The 26,701-nt window shown below is 35.3% G+C and overlaps 1 protein-coding gene across 4 annotated transcripts in view; it reads right to left on the bottom strand.

Moving 5' to 3' along the window:
* The window catches only part of LOC145693315 (clavesin-2-like), a 159,172-nt gene that overhangs the window by 124,478 nt on the left and 7,993 nt on the right, over positions 1-26,701 (bottom strand). For 2 of the 4 annotated variants that reach the window (XM_081769193.1, XM_081769194.1), the window contains exon 2: positions 5,095-5,155. The exons of the other annotated variants lie outside the window; for them this stretch is intronic. The gene's annotated coding sequence lies outside the window, so the exon portion shown is untranslated. The remainder of the gene's footprint in view (positions 1-5,094; positions 5,156-26,701) is intronic. 4 annotated transcript variants of the gene reach the window in all.

Genomic DNA, 26,701 nt, shown 5'->3' with positions numbered 1-26,701 from the left:
CAAAGCCCCCCCCGAAAGAAAATCGTAAATACGCCACTGCGTAAAGGTGACGAAAATGGAAGCCTTCGAAATGTGGGTGTGGAGAAGAATGGAAAGAATTAGTTGGGTCGAGCGGAAAACGAATGAGAGAGTGTTAGAAATGGTGGGTGAGAAAAGAACACTTTTAGATATTATTAGGGAGAGGAAGAGAAACTGGTTGGGACATTGCCTAAGAAGAGATTGTATCATGAGGGACGTCCTAGAGGGTATGGTGGCGGGAAAGAGAGGGAGGGGGCGAAGGAGACTACAATTAATGGATGATATAAAAACAGAAAGATCATACTCGAAGACGAAAAGGTTAGCGGAGGACCGTGGAGCATGGAAGCTTCTCAGCTGCGGCAAGTGACCTGCCAATAAAGGCAGAATACCTATGATGATGATGATGACCTGTGAAATTACGATATGTGGACATGTTTGATTTCTGCAGTAAGCGGTTCTACTATTATCGATTTCGACCAGGATGTGGAGGGTCAAAAGTTAGGAATCATTTTCGTTGATAGAGGTAAAATTCAAACCGAAAATAAACCATTTTCGATTTTACATATCATCAATTACTTTATAACAAAATCAATAATACATAGCAAGAAGCAGACTCCTACAATCGATTAAGTATCTCAAGAATACATATCACTTGCATACTTAACACTCTGCTAAAACTGGAAGTGATAACAATCCATTACAACTTAGGACTCCAATATTGATATACATAGAGCAAAAGCAATAAGAGATAGCCAGAACTATATTCTTTAATCGATTTAACATTCTAAGAATAGGTACCAACTTTTCCCTTCATTCTTTATTCAAACCGGAAGAGTCAAAAATCAACCACTTCCAATTTTTAACGTTAATTCGGTGCAAATTAAATCGCTAATACAGCAAAAATTTGTTTTTCTGCAATCAATTAAGCCTTCCAAGAATACGTATTCAATCTGCACTCAAATCTTCTTACCAAAACCTAAAGTAGTTTCAATCTGCATTTCCGATTTCAATATTAATTGTGAAAGTATGACATCATACAAACCGAACTCTACGTGGTGTACACGTGACACTGGTACTCGTTAATGCTAAGTTTTATTGTAATTTTAAAGCTCGTTTGATATTAAATTATTTCATTTTCATTTAATCACCTGAAATCCTAGACTTCCACATTTTCTTATATTTATATAATTCCTTACATCCTTCGAAAGATAATAGGAAACATGGCACGAAACTGAAAATGTACCAATGGATTCTTTTCCGTCAAGCCGATATAATGACTATTTTAATTTACTTCCAGTTATTTATTCCCATATCCTGTCAGCCAACCAGAACGTTTTTTTTTTTCAGATTTTGAACCGACACTATATTAATTCGGTATATATTCTCCACTCAGGTTACAAGTCTTGCTCAGGATCGGTCTAGTCCGACTCAGATAATGGACTAATTTTGACGGTGGATCAATTCTGGAGCTAAGATACATGAATCAAATTTTGTCAGTCCTTCCTGATCATCTTATACGTGTTGATTTAATTATGCACTCTGCGTATGTACATTGACGAATACATAAGCTTGGAGTTTTAACGCTCACTAGCCCACTTTTGTTCCTCTCAGTTTGAACAAGGCATTTTCCTCGAGGACATTACCAAAATCCAGCAATTTATGTTCGTCTCGCAAGTTAACATCCAACTTTCATAACCATGTAACAGAATAGTCAAAATTATGCATTTATTATCTTTAATTTCATTTAATATTATTATATTTAGTTATGTTGGTCGCGAAGTCGAAGAGTTCTATATTCAATAATATTAGTGATCATTATATATATATATATATATATATATATATATATATATATATATATATATATATATATATATATATATATTATTGACGAAGAAAAAAACTCTGTAAGTAGTGATAGCGTTGATTACTTATTACTGATTACAATATTTTCTTGCATTCAGTAGCCGTTCAACCTACCGGTTGTTATGAGATCGGCGAAGTTAAGTAGCTCGAAGTCTGGTCAGCACTTGGACGGATGACCATGGGGACTCTTTTGATGGTATTAATATTACAGAATCGAGAGGGACAATTAGTGAACATTTTAATGACAGAATCAGGTATAGTGGACTCCCGTAAAGCAAATCAGCAAAAATGACGTCGAAATTCGTTATATGCTGTGATCATACATTCCTCAATTTATAATTATCTACAGTCTATAAGTCTTTTTTTCTTAAGTCTTCAGGGCTTCATGCAACGGACTATATATTAATATTAAATTATAATATTTGGGTTGAATCTAGAAATAGTTTCTTGTTAATTGATTGGAGTTTAACAAACCTTTTTGCACTAGTGCTTTTGTACCTAATGTTTTAAATAGGATACAAACAACGAGATGGGCTTGCATCTATACAACCACCTCTATGGAAATAGAATCCTGGACGGACACTATACACTAGCGGATTCCGGAATTTGGAATACCTAGGAATGAAAATAATCGAAATTAAAAATTAAATTAGAAATTTAGGAAATCGTAACTTCATTCCGAAATATCAGAAAATCGGAATTCTTGAACTTTGGAATCTCAAAACCACGGAATTCCGGAATATTAGAATAACATCCCGAAATCTTGAAACGTCGGAATTACACTTAGAAAAATCCGTTCTCCGGACAGCGGTATATTTTACAAATATACCGAATCCTCTTGCTTACTACAAAAATCAGTACGGAGTATACGTTATCCATATGCTACATAGGCACTGCCTTTAGATGTTACATCTTGCCTTTCCTGGATGTCTGCTATCTAACAGTCTTCCTTATCTTACATATATATATGTATGTTACATTCGTCAGTTATATGTTTTATATGTCCATTTGTATGTGAGACCCTGACCGCCTATATTCTTTCATAGGAAAAAGACGTTTAGATGTAACACTTATACAGAAAGCATTATAAAATATGCGTTTTCATTTCTACGTTTGCTGTACGTTAAGTCCAAAAACTACAGGATTTACAAATGTAACATACGATTTTAAGTACACCACATACGATTTCTTCTTAGTATACGTAATCTTGGAACATTATCCGAAATTTAGAAATCTGGAATTTCGGAAAGTTTGCAAGACATTTCGGAATATCGCAATTTCGAAAGCTCAGAATTCTGGGATATCTAAAATTCTGTCAGTATTTCGAAATTTCGAAATCATGAAATTACGGAATACCGGAATTATAAACTCTCGAATTCAGGAAACTGATGTTGGAGTTTCGAAAACTACTAGTGATACACATTGCAGAAGAGATCACAAATCACCAGTTTTTGTTTGTTTTTAGTTAAATTTTCATCTCCTTACTCCTCACCAATTTCAATCTCAGCCAGTACGAGTAATTTTTAATAATAAAAATCTAATTTTTAACGAAAGTTACCCTGGAACATTTGTTTCAAATTGATGGGAGGGGGTACGTTGTCACTCCCACACAATCAATTTACTTGAACCACTGGAAGGAAACTTCAGTTAAAGCCTTACATAACATATGCACTATATTGCATCAAAAGGAAATATTTTTTACGTGTTAACGTAGAATAATTTTCTTTTAACCTTTATTTTACGGCTGTCAGTACACTGCCAGAATAGTAAATCCGTTCTTTCCCGCGTGGCACTGTACTGACACAGGCGAAATGTTTACTTTGACCCGCGAGCACACATATTTTTTTTTTAAAAAAAATGATGTGCCTTATTGTATGAAGAGATAGTCCATAGTGAAAGGAACCAAAAACGTTGGTTTTCAACCGGTGTGCTCACGGGTTAAAGTAGACCTTTCGCCTGTGTCAGTACAGTGCCACGCGGGAAAGAACGGATTTACTATTCTGGCAGTGTACTGACAAACCGTAAAATAAAGGTTAAATCAGGGAAGAAGTTAAAGTCATTCTTTCATTTTCGGTAGATTTAAAAACCAAATACTAAGAACGCATAGTAAGTCTTTATAACACACACACATACACACATCATGTTTCGTTAAAACAAGCCACGAAATTTCGGGACTGAATCTAGTAGCCAGATCAGAGTTTGGTCGGAACTTTTCTTCGCAATTCGAAGACAAAGTACAGGCCAAGTGCCTATTGCCAGACTAAAACATTTGGTTGCCATTGGTTGGGTCTGACAATCAGAAATTTCACGCCTTTAATATACTAAATATAATTTTAGGATAGTTATTTTGTTAGCATATTTTAAAATTTTGGGGGCGTGACTAACTTATCCACGAGTGCGGAATACAGTAGAGCGTCGATTATCCGAAGTAATTGGGGGACATGGGTGTTCGGAAAACTGGTTTGTTCGGATAATCGAACTGTACTGTACTGTACTGTACTGTACTGCACTGCACTGTACTGGACTGTACTTCTACAGCCAGTGCCAAACCGACAGAAGTGTCTTGATTGTTGAAACACAGCGACTGGCGGCTTGGCCGGTCAGCAGCGCCTTATGAAGGCCCCATTAGAAGCAATGTTCCGCCAGCGGTGGCTCAGTGCGGCGACTATTGTGGGAAACTTGGTTTGGGAGTGAGGGGGATGATGGACGGTAGGGTGGGAGAGTAACAGGTGCGAGCGAGTACACAGTTCGGTTAAGCGGTCGTTCGGTTGACCGACGTTCGGATAATCGACGCTCTACTGTAATATATGCCACATTCCACAAAAATGAATATCATTTTAAGAAAGTTTTCATTGAACATATATTATTTTTAAATTTGGACTATAGCTAAATCCAGTCATTATTCTTCAGTGATTTTCACTCATTACAGTGAGTATTATTGGGAAGTCTCAAAAGAACTACTTGCTATGTTGCTACAAAATCAAATATGATTTTTATGAAAATTATCGTTGAACATCTGTTTAAAAAATACTAATAAGGTGCAAATAATTCACCATTTCGTTCTTAACAGACTCTAAACCAACCAACGGGTGATCGAGAAACCTCAAAGAAAGTACTCCATATTGTATCAAAGTCGAATGATTTTAGCTAAAGTTGTTTTTTCTTATCATATTTCTTAAATAAGGAAAGTTCAAAGTTTCGGGAACTTACCCCTTTTAACCACTTATACTTGATCGATTTTAATCACAGCGAATGGAGATGATCGGACGCCCTAAAAAAATATACACCATGCTTTATCAAAATCGATTTTTTACATAGTTTATAAGGCCTACCAGAAATTTTTTGTATGGGTATGTGAAAATTTGCAACATTATCTGAGTTACACTCCTTTTTACTCCTTATTCTTGATGAATTGCAACTCCAAACAATAGGATTGTACACTGGAGTACATGACGAGAGAAGAGAAAACATATATCAAGTTTCATTAAAGTCGAGTAGGTTTTACTAGAGTTGTCGTGAAGCAGAGAAACGGACAGACTGACATACAAATTGCGATTAAACGGAGTAGTAAAGGCTCGCTACACTCGCTTCAGCTAATATATCTAATTATAAAGTGAAATTAACGTGTAACGGTACAACACATTTCGTAATTCTTATGTAGCGAAACGTACATTTTCTGATTTCCATCTATAACTTGTATGTTTTTACGTAAAAGAAAAAAAATACAAATTAATACAATCACAGGCTATCTCTGTACATTGAATTCTTTGAGGAAAGAAATAAAAAAAAAATGTGCATAGACTTATATAGTCATTTTATTATTTGAAACGTCCTAAACAACCTATCTCTATATTAAAATGCTAGGTTTATATGTTTGTCTCCAAAGAAAAGTTTATATGTTTGTCTCCCATCCTTTCGACAATGAGATCTCAAAAACCACAACTGCTAGAAATGTGTCATTTACACTGGTCGATTCCAAATTTTCTGTAGATTGTCCAGTTCTAATTGAAATTTAAAAAGTGTGGTCGTTATTTCTATATTACATTTTTTAGGAGTACACTGGAAATGATGAAATTAAAAAAAAAAACATCCTATCCTATGAGTTATACATTCCAACACATTATTGTATGCAGGAGTTTATATCCCTCAGACATTTGTTTCATGGCCAAATGATAATGAACAACGAAGGATAACCACCATTTCTCCAGACTAAGATGAATCTTTATTGTTTGGAGTGTTTTGCCCAATGAACACCATATATCACTGACATTATAATTAGTTGTGTATGTAATATATTTGCTTATTACATTGCATACAAGAAGAAAGAAATCTCTGATCATACATGAATTAGAAACTCCAACCGAAAGTAGGCTCAATCTTGCTAACGGTGCGAGATATTGAAAAAATAATCGAAAAAATTTCCCCTTTATTGCACCCCTTGCCGATTTTTATCAAGACGTCTTTCATTTGTATCTGTTAAAGGACATGTACAGATGTGAGGAATGACATGGAGATTCATGCTCATCTGTGAATGATGCGCTGTGTAACCGCAGGTTCAGCCAGTCCTGTCTATATGTTTGTCCCCAATCTTTCAACAATGGAAACTACACGTGCTAGAAACGTGTCGTTTTCGCTGGTCGATTCCAAATTTTCTATAGATTGTGCAGTTCCCATTCACATTTTCAAAAACCGTGTCGTTATTGTTCTATTCAATATTTTAGAGGCCGTTTTGAGCTCATAAGATTAATTATTGCAGGCTTAAACTACTGTGTTAGGCAACCAGCAGAGAAGCTGCCCATGGCGGGTTGACGGACATTGCAGGCGCTTTGCTTAAATCTGAATTCCAAAACCTATTGCATGCTGGCAACTTCAAAGGCCTCAAGAGACGCAATGAAGATTACCAGTGTTTCTTCCTGACATTTTTTTTTTTTGGGGGGGGGGGTACTGCTACCCGGAGCTCTGAGAGTGTTCCCCCCGGATTAAACCAAAGGAATATGTCTATAATACTAGGCGCTCGTGGAACGAGGATTTCGAGGTCACTACGATAGATTCAAACCCCATTAAAATCATAGCAGCAGGTATGAATGTAGTTTTAAAAAATCACATTTTCAAAAATGAAACACGTAAACATTATAGATAGTCAAGCAACTAATTCACAAGTTGTATCACAGAGCAAGACCTGGAGTACCTATCCCTCAACTAAGTGAGCTCTTATACAAACATAGATTGCAATATAACGCAACAGATTGTGGGATATTTGAATCCTTTTCGCAACTATTTTAGCTACTGGTCGCGAAATACCTTTCTCACTAAATGATAACCAGATGTATCAGTATCGTTTTCAAATGACACAAATATGTAGTGGTACGATACAACTGTTAGCCGTTAGCGTGATGCTTTATATTCCTTAGTGAATGTATATATTAATATTTGTTAACTTGAAAATCCTCCGTTGCCTTTATTTTCTATGTTATTGTAAACCATTATTAATATTTGGCACTAAGAAAAAAAACTTTTCAAGCACAAATAGTGATCTCCTAGAAAAAAATAATTTTTCTACTCTTCAATGTGTTTCTATAGATTTCAGAAAATTTTTCAATAATTGAAGACTTTGGAGCAAAAACCCGTCAAGTCCAAAGTGAAAGTGTAGAGGAGATAGCTTCACAATGGTTTCTCGCCATCCGATTTTCTTTAAACTTGGCACATATATACTAGACCGAAAATAAATCGACATGTATTTTTTTGTTTCTTTCGGAAAATAAGTTAAGGGGGCAAAGATTCAATGGTATTGCTTCAAATCATGATATGTTGTAAATACGGTGTTTCTAAGAAAAAGTCTCAACGGGCACAACCACAAATCACTGACCGTTTGGTCACCACAGGGGCACATTTTTGAAAACAGCCGAAGATAACGACACTCTGGATTTCGGTAAAAATGACTGAAACGTTGATATGTTGTAGACATTGTGAGCCTGAGAAAAGGTCTTAATGGGCGTAACCACCAATAACTGATTGTTTGGCCACTACGAGACCACTTTTTTGAAACTACCAGAAAATAGTGATATTCTGGATTTCGATTAAAGTGACTGAAACTGTGATATGTTATAGATGTTGTGATCCTGAAAAAAAGTTTCATTTGGGTTTGGGTGGAATTGCTTGAAACCATGATATGTTGTAGATATTATGATCCTGAGAAAAAGTCTCAATTCGTACAACCATCCATCACTGACCGTTTGGCCACTACTGGACCACTTTTTTTAAAAAAGAAAAAAAGTGCTAAAAGTAATGGTATTCCGGATTTCGGTGAAATTGCTTGAAACTGTGATATGTTGTAGATACTGTGGTCCTGAGAAAAAGCCTCCATGGTCACAACCACCAATCAGTGACCATTTGGCAACTACGGGGCCACATTTTTTTTAAAACAGCAGAAGGTAAGGATACTCTGGAATTTTGTTAGAATTGTATGAAACCCTGAAAATTCATATCCCACAACCCGGAAAGCGATGGAGAGAGTAACGGTGAACATCATTTAAGCATAGCCCATATTCACATGCTCATCTCACGGGATAAAACGAAGCCCTGGAAAGCCCTAGACAATTTTTCTCAGGATCACGATATCACACTTTCATTCATTTACACCGAGATCAAAAAATCGTTATACCCGGCTGTTATTTTTAATGGACCTGTAGTGGCCAAATAGGGTTGCCAGCTGGCCGGTTTTTGACCGGCCTGGCAGGAAATATTGTTGTTATTTTGATTAAAGCCGGTGATTGGTATAAACTTCTTACCAACCCCTTTATGACTGTTTTTTTTTCAAATTTGTTCTAGTTCGAAGTATAGATTTAAAAAGTAGCATTCATACTGTAAATTCGAAACTGTTACCTTTCCCCATCTATAAATGATTAATATACTGTATTTTGTTCATGTGTTTAGATAATTTTAAAGAAGACAGGGACTGTATCAGGAAAATTTTGAAATTTACTTGAATTTTAATTTTATATACGGTATTTATTGAGAGTGAAAAAGGATTTCTTAAAGCGATTTCCTGTAGTTGAAGTATAACTTTAAAGAATAAATTTCATTTTCCAAATGCAAAATTGTCACGTAAACATTAATATACTGTCAGTAGTAGTGGTCCCCGTATGGCGAACCGAGTCAGCAAAAATTTTCTCGATTCTGATTGGCTGAGAGAGGTCACGTGACGTTAGGCCCCGCCCACGCGGGAAATTCAAATTTTCAGGTCACGTGGTATGACGTCATGAGTCACCCTGCGGGGAAATCCCTCATTCTCTTTTATGACCGGGATTTTTGAAATTTGTTCCCTTTTACGGGTAAGATGAGTGTTTATGATTGGTTGATAAATGTCACCCCTGCGGGGAAATCCCTCATTCTCTTTTATGACCGGGATTTTTGAAATTTGTTCCCTTTTACGGGTAAGATGAGTGTTTATGATTGGTTGACAAATGTCACGTGATTTTAGACCCTGCGATATTTGAAATTCGTTTCCTGTTACGGGTAAGATGAATCCTTTGGTACCACGATGCTGATTGGCTGATAGAGGTCACGTGATTTTAGGCTCAGGGATTTTTTTAAAATTCGTTCCCTTTTACGGGTAAGATGAGTGGTTTGGTACCTTGAATTTGATTGGTTGATAGTGGTCACATGATCTTAGACCCTGGGTTTTGAAATTTTGGTATCCTCTTTGATGAGTACTTTGGTACTACGATACTGATTGGCTGACAGAGGTTACATTATCTTAGACCCGCTACACGCTGAACAGGTCACATGGTATGACGTCATGTTTTACCCTTGCGGGGCCCGGGAGGTGTACTTTGGCGCACCCCTTCAATTTTGGAAATTGCCCAATTTAAACATTTTGGTATAATAGTATAGAACCCTAGTATGTATTACTATAAATTTGGGTGGTTCACTTCGTTCCCTTTTAGGGGTACAAAATTGCCAAATTTTAGTACAACCACATGTTTGGTTTTGGCTCATTTTATTCCCTTGGATGAGGTCCTATTACCTTATATAGTTATATGGTTGTATACAGGTGTTTATTTCCTATTGTAAGACATAGGTACATTTGTGCACCCCTTTAAAAAATTTGGCAGGAGTGCATTGGCCCAGCCCTTAAATTTTGGAAATTGCCCAATTTAAACATTTTGGTATAATAGTATAGAACCCTAGTATGTATTACTATAAATTTGGGTGGTTCACTTCGTTCCCTTTTAGGGGTACAAAATTGCCAAATTTTAGTACAACCACATGTTTGGTTTTGGCTCATTTTATTCCCTTGGATGAGGTCCTATTACCTTATATAGTTATATGGGTGTATACAGGTGTTTATTTCATATTGTAAGACATAGGTACATTTGTGCACCCCGGGAGGAATGCCTTGGCCCACCCCTTAAATTTTGGAAATTGCCCAATTTAAACATTTGGTATAATAGTATAGAACCCTAATATAGATCACTATAAATTTCGGTGGTCTATTTCGTTTCCCTTTTAGGTGTATAAAATTGGCAAAATATAAACGTAAGCAATACGTTGTACCACGTGTTTGGTTTTGACCTAATTCATTTCCTTGGATGAGGTCCTATTACCTTATATGGTTATATGGCCATGTATAGGAGTCCATTCCCTATTATGAAACATAAGTACATATGTGCACACCCCGGGAATGGTACCTTGGCCCGCCCCTTAAGTTTTAGAAATTACCAAATTTAAAACATTTGGTATCATAGTACTGGACCCTAATATATATTACTATAAATTTGGGTGGTCCACCTCGTTCCCTTTTAGGGTCATTTTGTTTCGCTTTAGGGGTGAACGTGGATACAGTGGTCCACCTCGTTCCCTTTTAGGGGGGCATTTTTATTCCGCTTTAGGTGTGAACATGGATACCTTGGGGGGCGCGGTGGCTCAGTGGTAGAGCGTTCACCTCTGGTGCTTGGGGTCCCGGGTTCGATCCCAGCCTCCGCCAAGTGAACTTTGTGGTGGACAAACACCGTGCTCGTGGGTTTTCTCGGGGTTCTCCCGTTTCCTCCCACTTTCTTCATTCCACCATTTCACTCATCTCTCATCATCACCGTCTCCTTTAGCCTAACCGGCATAACCGTGGGACGTAAAACTTAAAGATTTCATTTCATTTCATTTCATTATGGATACCTTGGAATCGTCCCGAGTTTGATTCTTGGAAATGTTGAATTTAACGTCCCCGCGAAAACGATGAGAAATGATAGGACGAAACATGAACTTACTTGACTGAGGATTGAAGCAGGGACCTCATACAGTAGAGACAAGCGCTAAGCGACCGTACACGTGTGTTGATTACTATGCAATGGTCCCGAGTTTGATTCTTTGTTAGTTTCAGGAAATTTTAACGTCCCCTTGAAACGTAGGAGGAAAACATGAAGTTACTTCGTTGTGGATTGAAGCAGGAACCTCATTCGTTAGAGACAAGCACTGAGCCACCGTACTCCATTCAGTGCGAACAATTTTACCTATGAAAAGAAACATGGACATGTTATGTTACATTAAACATTTTTTCTGCTCGTTGTTACGCATACGAATTGTTGTGAACTTGCAGAATCTGCTTTTACGAAGAGTATAATGTCAGTTCGTTTATTGAATATCTCTAAGAGGTGTAAAGGAGGAACGATTTCGGGTCTGGTTAATAACATTAATTTATATCGTTTTTGTTCGCAGATTAAATAAAAATGATGAAAAAAAAGCTTCTTCGTGCATTGGCTTATAATCATATGTTTAGAAGCAAACGTCAGCTATATTGTGTTACATGTGCTTACGTATTCGTTGTCAGTATCATTGCATATTGAACATATACAGTATTTAATTGCCAATAGTTTACTTTGAAAGGATATATTTATTTTGAGATGAATAAAAGGGATGGGATGATGTGATTTTGGACCTAATTAGTATCTTTTCGTTTCCGTTCGTGGATTAAATAAAAAGATGACTCTTTGCTTAAATCTGATTAGTTCATTGTTCGAGTGATTTTTTTTTTAAAACGGTTAGCATTTGTTGATCAGTAAGCGCTTCATTGATGGAACCGATGTTGCCAGATTTTGAAAATCTAAACTGCTCCGATTCTTTTTCGAAACGGTTCCGCTGAGTGCAACAATTTTCAAAACTAAAAATTTTGAAAACTAAAAATTTTCAAACTAAAAAAAAATTAAACTTTTCAAAAAAAATTCGAACTAAAAAATTTCAAATAAAAATTTAAACAAAAATTTTCAAACTAAAAGATTTCAAATAAAATTTTGAAACAAATTTTGAAAAATCTAAAATTTTTAAAACTAAAAAATAAAATCAAACTTTCTGGAACGAAATTTTTTTAAACTTAAAATTTTCGAACTCGAACCGAATTTGAAAACTAAAAAACTTTTCGAACCAAGTTTTCAAACATTTTTTTTTCGAACTCAGAAAGTTTCAAACTTAAAACTTGCAAATCAAAATTTCAAACTAAAAAGTTTTCGATCTAAAATTTTGAACTAAAAAAAATTCGAACTCAAAGTTCTCACTAAAAATTTTTCGAACTCAGAAAGTTTTAAAATCAAAATTTGAAACTCAAGTTTCGAATTAAACATATTTTCGAACAACAATTATCAAACTCAAACTTTTCGAAAATCTTAACAGAGATTCAAAGTGATCACTCGTTTCGCGAGCCGTAACTTTTAGTAATGTAACATAGTTTACAGTTTAAGATTTATATTGTCTTGAGAACGATTGAGTTCGTTTATGTAATGAACCCGTTGGCCAGCCATAGCCTGATTTCACATCGTAGCTCATGAAAGCAATCTTGTTGTAGTTGTGTAGCCATGACCATTTTTTTTCTGGACATAGCCTGTACGATCACCAGGAATGAAATACTACTTAGTTTAGCGACCATTAAGACGTGAAATAAGATGAAATCTGAACCATCAAATGTTGACATCCTGCGATAGAACAAACGAAAATGTGTGTTTCCTTACCTGGAGTCGAACCCCGGATCGATTAGAACTTCAAGAAAAGAACATATTTCGTTTAGCACAGCGATTCATATCTTATGAGCTGGGAACTCGGACCTCAAAATCGACGTCTGCTTAGTTGTTAAAAGCAATGAACCAATTTTACATTGACATTGCCAAACACTTTAAAATATTAAGTCAGCTTCTGTCATATTGAAATTGCATTAAAAAAATCACATGCGAAGGCGAAGATGACGAAATAGAGGAGCGGCTTCTTGCACAAATTTCGTAACGAAATGAATTTCATTACTTCAGTATCATAGTTTCTTTGTCATAGATGAAGAATGCAGAATTTGCAGTTTTTCTTTATAACGTCATTCAGCTCTGTCATATTGCATTCTCTCTCTTTAAATTGTGTTACTGTTGCTTAGTTACTAAGATATCAGTCCTGTGTTTGTAACATTGAACTTGTCATTTACTGCAATAGTGATTACCGTGTTACCTAGTGATGCTATAATGTTGCATTGAATCCAATTTTCTGGTGCAAGAGGTTTTCAGTTCGATTCCTTTAGAGTGCTTCCCGTCGTTCTTATAGGATTATCATGTTACTTATTTCGTGAAAGATCGTGCCAGTAGTGAATGATGCTACATTGAATTCAATTTACTATGGTGGAAGAGCTTCCCTCATAAGATTGTAAATGAAGAAGGAAAAAAAACTGTTACGGCTTTCCTTGTGTAAAAGAAATGAACGATTTATCGTTTTGATCTCATATTGTTTTGTACCATGGTGCTGTAATACGAGTGATTTATATTAAATAACATTCACAAGAAGATCGATTCCGGCTGGAAAACAATTTCATAAAAGTGAACAAGTGCATCTAATGCGAAAAGGATTCTAGTTTGATTCTGCTGACGTTCACTATTTTAAGTGAAGTTTTTATACGATAAAAGTATTGCACGAACAGTCTGTGCCTACTGGTAAAACTTAATTACATTTTCATTGAAATCAACATAAGTAATATATTTGTATTTAAAAAAAATGTAATCAGTATGTACTGTAATAAACAACATTGTGTGTTTGTGTGTGTGTGTGTGTGTGTGTGTGCGTGATGTTAGTCTAAACAACAGTCTTTTTTCATGAATGGTTTTTAAATTATTGTTGTGGTATTTGCTCCTCGAGAAAAAGCTGAGGCCTGCAAAATGATCTTCCTCAACTCAGTGACCTTGCTTATTTCATGTTAAGTATATCATTATCTGTTTACGTCGTGATGACTCAATGACAGAGGTGTGTAAGGTCGCTAGTTCGATCTTAGCTAACGCCAAGTTGCTTTGTAGTGAGCAAAAAAGCCGTGTGCGTGAGTTTTCTCAGGGTTCTCCCCACTATATTTAATCCATCATTACATTTATTTCTCATCATCATCGTTTTCTTTAGCCTAGTTAACATAACCGTAAGACGTAAAACTCAAAGATTTAATTTCATTTCTCTGAACCACCACGAGTGTTTTTTTTGTTCTCTTGACAGTACCGAGGACGTAAATCTTGTGTTCCTAGACTGCATAAGACGTGAACGATAAAATCTGAACCACCATAAATGTTTTATGTTGACTTAACAATATCGAGGCTGTATAGGACGTGGACCTACAGTTCAAAGTGAAATTCGAATCATCATAAATGTAGCTATAAACACCAAATATTTGTTTCTATTTTACGTATAAGATGAAAAGCGTTTATGTCCTTAGGCTATATAAGACTTGAACGTACTTCTGTGGGTTGTGTACTTAAACCCGTAATAATAACGCCAAAAATCGAACCTGGACTTAGCCACTGAAATCTCAAATGGGCTTAAGGAAAGATTTTTTTTTATTGTAATGCATTCAACCTGGAAAATGCTGATTAGCACCTTGACCTTCAAGTGAGAGGAGTGAGAGGTAAGGAAATACTTCCGTGCTTGACGTCACATGAATGAAATTCTGTCCATCTTAGCATTTTTTCGTTCTGTGCTTTGATCAGTAAGCTGTTATTCGTTTCATACAAGTTCAAGTGTTAATGTGGCTAATATTTATTAAATCACGTCTTAATGGTCGCTAAACTAAGTAGTATTTTATTCCTGGTGATCGTACAGGCTATGTCCAGAAAAAAAATGGTCATGGCTACACAACTACAACAAGATTGCTTTCATGAGCTACGATGTGAAATCAGGCTATGGCTGGCCAACGGGTTCATTACATAAACGAACTCAATCGTTCTCAAGACAATATAAATCTTAAACCGTAAACTATGTTACATTACTAAAAGTTACGGCTCGCGAAACGAGTGATCACTTTGAATCTCTGTTAAGATTTTCGAAAAGTTTGAGTTTGATAATTGTTGTTCGAAAATATGTTTAATTCGAAACTTGAGTTTCAAATTTTGATTTTAAAACTTTCTGAGTTCGAAAAATTTTTAGTGAGAACTTTGAGTTCGAATTTTTTTTAGTTCAAAATTTTAGATCGAAAACTTTTTAGTTTGAAATTTTGATTTGCAAGTTTTAAGTTTGAAACTTTCTGAGTTCGAAAAAAAATTGTTTGAAAACTTGGTTCGAAAAGTTTTTTAGTTTCCAAATTCGGTTCGAGTTCGAAAATTTTAAGTTTAAAAAAATTTCGTTCCAGAAAGTTTGATTTTATTTTTTAGTTTTAAAAATTTTAGATTTTCAAAATTTGTTTCAAAATTTTATTTGAAATCTTTCAGTTTGAAAATTTTTGTTTTAAATTTTTTTATTTGAAATTTTTTAGTTCGAAAATTTTTTTTGAAAAGTTTTTAGTTCTGAAAATTCTTGCACTCAGCGGAACCGTTTCGAAAAAGAATCGGAGCAGTTTAGATTTTCAAAACCTGGCAACATTGTTTCCATCAATGAAGCGCTTACTGATCAACAAACGCTGGGCGTTTAAAAATCGCTCGAACAATGAACTAATCAGATTTAAGCAAAGAGTCATATTTTTATTTAATCCATGAACGGAAACGAGAGTTACTAATTAGGTCCAAAATCACACCATCCCAGCCGCGTTTGTCACTAATGTGTGAGGTCCCTGCTTCAATCCTCAATCAAGTAAGTTCATGTTTTTCTCATGTTTCGTCCTATCATCATCGTTTTGCGGAGACGTTAAATTCAACATTTCCTGAAACTAGCACCAAGAATCGAACTCGGGACGATTGCACCACATGTACGGTATCCATGTTCACCCCTAAAGCAGAACAAAATGTCCCCTAAAAGGGAACGAGGTGGACCACCCAAATTTATAGTAATATATATTAGGGTCCAGTACTATTATACCAAATGTTTAAATTGGGCAATTTCTAAAACTTAAGGGTGGGCCAAGGTACCATTCCCAAAAATTTCAAGGGGTGCACAAATGTACCTATGTCTTATGATAGGGAATAGACCCCTATACATGACCATATAACCATATAAGGTGATAGGTCCTCATCCAAGAGGATAAATTGGATCAAAAAAACCAAACACGTGGTACAACATATTGCTTATGCTTATTTTTTGGCAATTTTGTACCCTAAAAGGGAACGAAGTGAACCACCCAAATTTATCATGATACATATTAGAGTCCAGTAGTATATGCTTAAACTAGAAAATTTTCAAAATTTAAAAAGATTGGCCATGGTACTCCTCCCAAAATTGTAAAGGGTTGCACAAATGTACCTATGTCTTATAATAGGAAATGGACATCTGTATACGTCCATATAACTATATAAGGTAATAGGACCTCATCCAAGGTGATAAAATGAGCCAAAATACCAAATACGTGGTTGTAATAAAATTTGGTAATTTTGTGCCCTAAAAGGGATATAATAATATATATTAGGGTCCTATACTATTATACCAAATGTTTAAATTGGGCAATTTCCAAACTTGAAGGGGTTGGGCCAAAGTACTCCCCCCAAATTTCAAAGGGGTGCACAAATATATCCATATCTTATGAAAGGTAATGAACCCTTGTATACGTCCATATAACTATATAAGGTAATAGGGCCTCATCCAAGAAGATAAATTGGGCCAAAAGACCAAACACGTGGTACAACGTATTGCTTACGTTTATATTTTGGCAATTTTGTACCTCTAAAAGGGAAGATGTTTTCTCCTGTTTCGTCCTATCATTTCTCATCACCATCGTTTTCGCTGGGGGACGTTAAATTCAACATTTCCTAAACTAGCACCAAGAATCGAACTCGGTACGATTGCAAGGTATCCATGTTCACCCCTGAAACGGAACAAAGTGGATCACAAAGTACTTATCAAATTTAAGGAAATAATTTTAAATACGCCTCCTTGAAAATTTAGTTCGAAAGTTTTTAGTTTAAAATATTTTTTTCGTTCGAAAAATTTTTGTTTAAATTTTTAAATTTTTTTTCAATTTTTTTAGTTCGAAAAATTTGATTTGAAAATTTAGTTCGAAAGTTTTTAGTTTAAAATTTTTTGTTCGAAATTTTTTTGTTTAAATTTTTTAGTTCGAAATTTTTTTTGAAATTTTTGTTTCAAAATTTTAAGTTCGAAAATGTTTTGTCTGAAACTTTTTGTTTCAATTTTTTTTGGTTCGAAAAAATTTTTAGTTACAATTTTTTTAGTTCGAAAAATTTTTAGTTTTGAAAATTTTTAGTTCGAAAAAATTTAGTTTAAAATTTCTTGCACTCTGCGGAACGGTTTCGAAAAGAATCGGTGCAGTTTAGGTAAGAAAAATCTGGCAACATTGTTTCCATTAATGAAGCGCTTACTGAGCAATAAAACGCTGAGCGTTTAAAAAAATCGCTTAAACTCACAACAATGCATTATAAGAAATCTACAAGTGACAAGGATGGACCCCTCTTTCACTATTGTTCCTTTCAGAGACATAGACTACTAATTCAAGTACAGGATCTCCATACGTAAACATACAAGGTCTCTCCATCAAGGTAAGAAAGCTGGTAATCATCTTATACGTCAAAGAGAACAATAATATTTAATGTAAACTTCAGTACAATATCATGATACCAAAAAAAGAAAAGGGTTATTTAAGGAGGGGGTTGAACCCTCCACGGGAACTTTAAGGTACCAAAAAGGATAACCATTAAAAAAAATCCCGGTCGAGTGTGATCACTGTCATATCACTTAATCTAAAAAAAAAAAAATGAATTTCTAGCATTGGGTGAGGGAAAGATTATGTGTCTTATATCCTCCGATCAAAATTGAGGTACCAAAACATTCATCTTATCCATAAAATGAAACAAATGAGTGAGGGATTTCCCCCACGTTATACCATGTAATCTGTTCACCGTGTGCTGGGTCTAAAATCATGTGACTTCTATCTTCCAATCAGTATCGTAATACCAAACCCAGAGCCTAAGATCACGTGACCTCTATCAACCCATCAGCATCGTGGTACCAAAGCATTTATGTTATCCATAAAAGGGAACGAATTTCAAATATCTCAGGGTCTAAGATCACGTAACATCTGTCAACCAATCAGAATCAGGTATCAGAGCACTCATCTTACCCATAAAAGGGAACGAATTTTTTTTTAATCCCAGAGCCTAAGATCACGTGACCTCTGTCAGCCAATCATCAGCTTGGTACCAAAGCATTCATGTTACCCATAAAAGGGAACGAATTTCAAATATCCCGGGTCTAAGATCACGTGACATTTGTCAACCAATCAGAATCAAGTATCAAAGCACTCATCTTACCCGTAAAAGGGAACAAATTTCAAAAATCCCGGTCATAAAAGAGAATGAGGGATTTCCCCGCAGGGGTGACATTTGTCAACCAATCATAAACACTCATCTTACCCGTAAAAGGGAACAAATTTCAAAAATCCCGGTCATAAAAGAGAATGAGGGATTTCCCCGCAGGGTGACTCATGACGTCATACCACGTGACCTGAAAATTTGAATTTCCCGCGTGGGCGGGGCCTAACGTCACGTGACCTCTCTCAGCCAATCAGAATCGAGAAAATTTTTGCTGACTCGGTTCGCCATACGGGGACCACTACTACTCTGTCGTTCATCTCTTTCAATGACTTTAAAGAAGTGGTAGTTACTGTTAAATACAACAAAATGATCAATGCGATTTCAGTTTCTCATTTATAGCATAATATATCTATTAAGCTTATTTATTAGTGATTGTACTAAGGATATGCAAAATACAGGTGTAAGTGCACTTTTGTTCACGATAGGACATTTCTTTCCCATGAATGGGTCCGAACAGAGACATTTCACACTCAGACCTATACCATAGGGAGAGGGAGCTGTTTTATTATTATTATTATTATTATTATTATTATTATTATTATTATTATTATTATTATTATTATTATTATTATTTCCAGAGTTGGCAGTCCTATGGCCAAACGATCATAATACTATATGATTGTGTCCATTAAGACTTTTTCTCATGATAAGATCTTCAACTTATCTCAGTTTTACTCAATCTTACCGAAATCCAGAACATTGATATATTCGGCTGTTTCCAAGAAAGTAGCCCTGTAGTGACCAAAGAATTAGTGAATTGTGGTTGTGTCCATGGAGGCTTTTTCTCAGGATAACAATATCTAAAATGTCACAGTTTCAGTCATTTTCACCGAAATACTAAACATCACTATCTTCGGTTGCTTTAAGAAATGGCCTCGTAGTGCCCAAACGGTCAGTGAGTGTTAGGTCACAATATTTACAACATATCACGGTTTCAAGCAATTCCACCGAAATCCAGAATATCGTTACCTACTGTTTCCAAAAAGGCGACACTGTAGTGACCAAACGGCCAGTGATTGGTGGTTGTGCCTATCGAGACTTTTTCTCAGCATCACAACATCTACAACATATCACAGTTTCAGTCATTTTAATCGAAATCCAGAATATCACTATCTTCGGCTGCTTTCAGAAAAGTGGTCTCGTAGTGGCCAAATGATCAGTGATTAAGTGGCCCATTAACACTTTTTCCCAGGATCACATTTACAACATATCAACGTTTCAGTCATTTGCACCAAATTACAGAACATCACTATCTTCTGTTGCCTTCAAAAAACTAGCCTCGTAGTGGCCAAACGGTCAGTGATTTGGGGCTGTGCCCGTTGAGACTTTTTTTTATTTATTTATTTTTTTTTTTTTTAGGAAATCATATCTACAACATATCACGGATTGAAGAAATTCCATTTAAATCCAATTACCGTAAGGATTGTGCGGAGTAATTTGTCATTTCGGAGGGGGCAATTGCCACCTGCAACCTTTTTCTCGCAAAAGCGACAAAGCCCGCATTTCCTATTTTAAAGTCATTTTTGCATCGGCAGAGTTTTGCTTCTTTAGAGTGGCTTTTTTAATCAAGAGGATCCTTTTTTGAAAAGGGACCCTTTGCCCCCTTATCCTATTTTCCGAAAGAAACAAAAAAAAAAAAACGTGTCGATTTATTTTCAGTCGAGTATATATGTGCCAAGTTTGAAAAAAATCCGATGACGAGAAACCTTTGTGAAGCTATCTCCTTTACACTTTAAAGGACTTGACGGGATTTGCCCCAAAGTCTTCAATTTGACCTTTTAACCTTCAGTGTGGCCCTAGATGGCTGGTTCGGTTATTGGATCTTGGTATTGACCTAAGGTACCAGTAGTAGGCCCCCCCGTATATTGAGCCGAGTCAGCAAAAATTTTTGTGACGTCATAGTCAAAGGTCAATGACCTTGGCCCGGGGTCAATGACCTAGGGGTACCTAGGACCACCCCCTCTAAATTTTGGCAGGGGTACCTTGGCCCACACCCTAAATTTTGGCAGGGGTACATAGGACCACCCCCCTTAAATTTTGGATATTGCCAAATCTAAAAATTTGGTATGGTAGCCTAGGACCATAGTATGTACCTCTATCAGTATTGGGTGTCTATGTCGTTCCCTTTTATGGGTAAAAAATTGCCAAAAATTTAAATTTCGGGGGTTTTTGACCTAATTTATCCCCTTGGATGAGGTGTTATTACCCTCTATAGTTATATGGGCGTATACAGGGGTCCATTACCTTTCATAACACATGGGTATATTAATGCACCCCTTGAAAAATTTGGGAGGGGTACCTTGGCCCACCCCTTCAATTTTGGAAATTGCCCAATTTCAACATTGGGTATTATAGTACCGGACCCTAATATGTATCATGATAAATTTGGGTGGTCCACCTCGTTCCCTTCTAGGGGTACAAAATTGCCAAAACTATAAACGTAAGCAATACGTTTTGGTTTTCGACCTAATTTATCTCCTTGGATGAGGTCCTATTACCTTATATGATTATATGGTCATGTATAGGGGTCCATTACCTATCATAAGACATAGGTACATTGGTGCACCCCTTTAAAATTTTGGGAGGGGTACCTTGGCCCACCCCTTTAATTTTGGAAATTGCCCAATTTAAACATTTGGTATTATAGTATAGAACACTAATATAGATCACTATAAATTTGGGTGGTCCACCTCGTTCCCTTTTAGGGGTACAAAATTGCCAAAATTTTAGTACAACCACGTGTTTGGTATTTGGTACATTTTATCCCCCTTTGATGAGGTTCTATTACCTTATATGATTATATGGTCATGTATAGGGGTTCATTATCTATCATAAGACATAGGTACATTGGTGCACCCCGGGAGGGGTACCTTGCCCCACCCCTTAAATATTGGAAATTGCCCAATTTAAACATTTGGTATTATAGTACAGGTCCTCAATATGTATCATGATAAATTTGGATGGTCTACATCGTTCCCTTTTAGGGGTACAAAAATTGCCAAAATATAAACGTTGTACCACGTGTTTGTTTTTTTTGGTCCATTTTATCCCCTTTGATGAGATCCTATGATTACAGGGGTTCATTTGTTATTATAAGACATGGGTATATTGTTGCACCCTTCTTAAATTTTGGCAATGGGGGTCTACTGAAATTGTCCAATTGAAGCATAGTACAGGACCTCAATATGTTTCGGTGGTACCACGTGTTTGGTTTTTGATCGATTTTATCCCCTTTGATGAGGTGTTATTATCCTATATAGTTATATGGTCATGTATAGGGGTCCATTACCTTTCATAAGATATGGGTATATTTGTGCACTCCTTTAAAATTTGGGAGGGTACTTTGGCCCACCCCTTAAATTTTGGAAATTGACCAATTTAAACATTTGGTATTATAGCACAGGACCCTAATATGTATCGTGATAAATTTGGGCGGTCCACCTCGTTTCCTTCTAGGGGTACAAATTGCCAAAATATAAACGTAAGCAATACGTTATACCACGTGTTTGGTTTTTGGTCGATTTTATCTCCTTGGATGAGGTCCTATTACCTTATATGGTTATATGGTCATGTATAGGGGTCCATTACCTTTCATAAGATATGGGTATATTTGTGCACTCCTTTAAAAATTTGGGAGGGGTACTTTGGCCCACCCTTAAATTTTGGAAATTGCTCATTTTATATATTTGGTATTATAGTACTGGACCCTAACATGTATTATGATAAATTTGGATGGTCCACCTCGTTCCTTTTAGGGGTACAAATTGTCAAAATATAAACGTAAGCAATACGTTGTACCACGTGTTTGGTCTTTTGGCCCAATTTAACCTCTTGGATGAGGTTCTATTACCTTATATGGTTATATGGTTATGTATAGGGGTCTATTCCCTATCATAAGACATAGGTACATTTGTGCACTCCTTTAAAAATTTGGGAGGGGTACTTTGGCCCACCCCTTAAATTTTGGAAATTGCTCATTTTATATATTTGGTATTATAGTACTGGACCCTAACATGTATTATGATAAATTTGGATGGTCCACCTCGTTCCCTTTTAGGGGTACAAATTGTCAAAATATAAACGTAAGCAATACGTTGTACCACGTGTTTGTTTGACCTAAGTTATCCCTTGGATGAGGTTCTATTACCTTATATGGTTATATGGTTATGTATAGGGGTCTATTCCCTATCATAAGACATAGGTACATTTGTGCACTCCTTTAAAAATTTGGGAGGGGTACTTTGGCCCACCCCTTACATTTTAGAAATTGCTCATTTTATATATTTGGTATTATAGTACTGGACCCTAACATGTATTATGATAAATTTGGGTGGTCCACCTCGTTCCCTTTTAGGGGTACAAATTGCCAAAATATAACGTAAGCAATACGTTGTACCACGTGTTTGGTTTGACCTAAGTTATCCCTTGGATGAGGTTCTATTACCTTATATGGTTATATGGTTATGTATAGGGGTCTATTCCCTATCGTAAGACATAGGTACATTTGTGCACTCCTTTAAAAATTTGGGAGGGGTACTTTGGCCCACCCCTTTCAAAATTCGGTAAACGTTTTCTAGGACCCATTGGTGTTCCTCTTATGGCCAAATATTCAAAATTTAAATGTTATTGACCGGTTTTATTATTGAATAAGTACAGGATTTATTACTTTTTTTCATAAGACACAGGTGTATTTGTGTACCAATCTTAAATTTTGGGAGGGGTACATTTCTTATTGTCGTATCAATAATTGGTAATTGTTCTTTAGGTAAATCATTGTCAAATATGAGTATGATCACGTGATCAGTTATTAACCTATGATGGGATAGGAGTCCAGGACATTGGTACATTAAAACTTTGTAGTATAATTTGAGAATGCGTCATTGGTTTTGATTATTCACGCCAAATATAAACGTAAGCAAGACGTTGTACCACGTGATTGTCCTTGATGAGGTAGTGTACATGGATTCATTTCCTTTGTTGTGGTACTTCTTAAGTTTGAGTACACACACTTCTAGAAAACAGTTGGTTCTACTCAGGTAAACAATTGACGGACATTATTGACCTTATTGAACATATAATAAAATGATTAACTCTAAGACTTAGGTATATCAGGAGAAGTATTCTTTAAATTTGGGAATGGTGATAAACAGAATTTTAACATAAGGCGCGAAATTAGAAACAATACATTGAACTTTAGTCACAGCTCATAGTCTAAGATCATTGGTGGTGATTGATTTGAAATCTGATAGCTATCCTTATTGAATCTTATGACTCATAGACGAAAGGCAATACATGCTACAACACTGGCAAAGTTATTGTTAATGCAATTTGATTGGTTGATCACTATCTTTCCTGCAATCTGATTGGTTGATCACTATCTTTCGTGCAATCTGATTGGCTGATGATTTTCAAATCTTTGCTGTATTCAGTTTTAAGTTTTTTTTAACATTTAAAAATCTTGGTTTCGTTCAACATTTGCACTCACTGATAAATATGATCAAAACCGTTTATTTGTTAATCGAATAGTTAAAAACCGGATAAAGTTTGACGGTTAACCGTGAAACGTAAAATTTTTTTAGTTTGAAATTTTTTTGCTTGAAATTTTTTTGTTTGAAAATTTTTTCGTTTCCAAATTTTTTTGTTTCAAAATTTTGTTTGAGATTTTTTCGTTTGAAATTTTTTGTTTGAAAATTTTTTTGTTTGAAATTTTTTGTTTGAAAATTTTTTTGTTCGAAAATTTTGTTTAAAATTTTGTTTAAAATTTTTCGTTTCCAAATTTTTGTTTGAAATTTTTGTTTCAAAATTTTTTTTGAAATTTTTTTCGCTTCAAAATTTTGAATTTTTTTTTGGTTTGAAATTTTTTGTTTGAATTTTTTTCGTTTCAAAATTTTGTTTCAAAGATTTTTGTTTGAAATTTTTGTTTCAAAGTTTGGTTTGACATTTTAAAAGTTTGTGCACCTATTAGTAAAGAACCGGAACTGTTTAGAGCAAAAACCTCTGGCAACATTGTGGTGCAATAGTACACGTCAGAACATGATAACGCAACGTCATCAGTTTTTCATCATCGTTCGCGTTAGTATTCATGATAACGTCATCATGGCTACTTGTCTGCAGTTTCTAAACACACGTGATGTGATGAAATCATTTACCAAGATTACTGATTTACAACAGAATGTACCTTATAGAATCTTAGCTAGCCAAATGATCCCTACAAAGTTTGGATTAAGAATCGTAGTGAAGCTTGAAAATGATAAGAATATAATTTTACCAGCAAGATATTTACCCATGGAAGCATCAAAACAAGAAGAACTGCTGCGTTTCTTAAATACTGGATCTGTATCTTTATGTTACAAAGGATTCTTGGGTCGAAGTCATCAATTTGAATTTAGTACACAGCCGGATTCGTCAGCAAAATCATGAATTCAAACATCAACACGTCAGACATAGTTGTATGAATTTGATTGGTCGGCATGACGTCAGGAACTGTGATGAAATCATGAATTCAAACGTCAGCACATTCCTTTCCAATGACGTCAGCCGTAGTTCTATAAATCAACCAATACCGTGAAATCATTTGAGCAAGTGCTTTTCAGGAGGAAAGATGTGTACTTCTAACGATAAAGAATTCATCTTCGCAAGCTATTATCCAATAAATATATTTCAAACAAAACATGTGATGATTGGTATCAGTGCTAGAACATTTGACCCTGTGATTCGATTGGGCAAAGCAGAACAATTTGGTGTACAAGTACAACTGACCTGTGAAGAATGGCACGAATCGACCAAATGAACGATGAGCTAAATGAGACCATAGTCAAATCATTAGGCTCAAATCATGAAGTGGTGCTGCGTACAGTCCTCGAAGAGAAGATGGTGCTGTTACGTAAAAAGAGTACATTCCATGCCCCTCGCAATATGGTGTATCTAACGGAAACAGAATGGAACAAATTCATCAGTGTATTTCAGTGTGTGAAACATGCAGTGGAAGCGTGCAACAAAACAAGTATATTCCTGAAAAAGTACTATTTATGCATATTGTACAACATGTATCTAGATATTGTGATGGTTGTCAACATCGTTCGTGGGTGCATACATGTATTGATAAACAGTTTATTTGTGATCAAATGGACATTGAGTTTCCACCAATTGATATTGCATTAGACCTTAAAAGACTTCAACTGGAATTAAAATTATATGCTAAAGACAAACTAGTGCAAGAAGTTCAAAATACATTGTATCGACAATATCCAGAACCGCTATCAGGTATGGATGTATGTGGAGTGTAATAAAATGATCCATTTCAATGAATTGTGTTTTTTCATTTCAAGTACAACCCCATGTTCTGACGTGTACTATTGCACCACAATGTTGTCAAAGGTTTTTGTTCTAAACAGTTCCGGTTCTTTACTAATAGGTGCACAAACTTTTAAAAATGTCAACTCAAACTTTGAAACAAAAATTTCAAACAAAAATCTTTGAAACAAAATTTTGAAACGAAAAAAAAATTCAAACAAAAAATTTCAAACCAAAAAAAATTCAAACAAAATTTTGAAGCGAAAAAAATTTCAAACAAAATTTTGAAACAAAAAATTTCAAACAAAAAATTTGGAAACGAAAAATTTTAAACAAAAAATTTTAAACAAAATTTTCGAACAAAAAAATTTTCAAACAAAAAATTTCAAACGAAAAAATTTTCAAACAAAAAATTTCAAAAGAAAAAATAAACAAAATTTTGAAACAAAAAAATTTGGAAACGAAAAAATTTTCAAACAAAAAAATTTCAAGCAAAAAAATTTCAAACTAAAAAAATTTTACGTTTCACGGTTAACCGTCAAACTTTATCCGGTTTTTAACTATTCGATTAACAAATAAACGGTTTTGATCATATTTATCAGTGAGTGCAAAATGTTGAACGAAACCAAGATTTTTAAATGTTAAACAAAACTTAAAACTGAATACAGCAAAGATTTGAAAATCATCAGCCAATCAGATTGCACGAAAGATAGTGATCAACCAATCAGATTGCAGGAAAGATAGTGATCAACCAATCAAATTGCATTAACAATAACTTTGCC

The sequence above is a fragment of the Thermobia domestica genome, chromosome 8, assembly GCF_964235325.1.
Source record: "Thermobia domestica chromosome 8, izTheDome1.hap1.1, whole genome shotgun sequence".
Lineage (NCBI taxonomy): Eukaryota > Metazoa > Arthropoda > Insecta > Zygentoma > Lepismatidae > Thermobia > Thermobia domestica.
Note: the sequence above shows the minus strand (reverse complement) of the source record. Positions and strands in the feature narration are given on the sequence as shown.